The following is a 202-nucleotide window of genomic DNA, read 5'->3' as shown; positions in this document are numbered from 1 at the left end:
CGGGAGTCAAGAGGAGGCCCCGGATTAATCCACAAATATAAAAAAGGAAACTGAATTCCCCCCACGACGCGACCGCACTGAGCTGCGAGCAAACCGGCGTGTAATAAGAGGCCTCAAGTATTTGCATAGTTTATTCACTGTGCCGGGCCGCTGCTAATTCCCGCGGCCTCGGAATAATACAAATGGCTTTTGCTGTGGCAAC

The sequence above is a fragment of the Penaeus monodon genome, chromosome 32 (genome assembly GCF_015228065.2).
Source record: "Penaeus monodon isolate SGIC_2016 chromosome 32, NSTDA_Pmon_1, whole genome shotgun sequence".
NCBI classification, from domain to species: Eukaryota; Metazoa; Arthropoda; class Malacostraca; order Decapoda; family Penaeidae; genus Penaeus; species Penaeus monodon.
The sequence above is the reverse complement of the archived record's forward strand: the minus strand, read 5'-3'. Positions refer to the sequence as shown.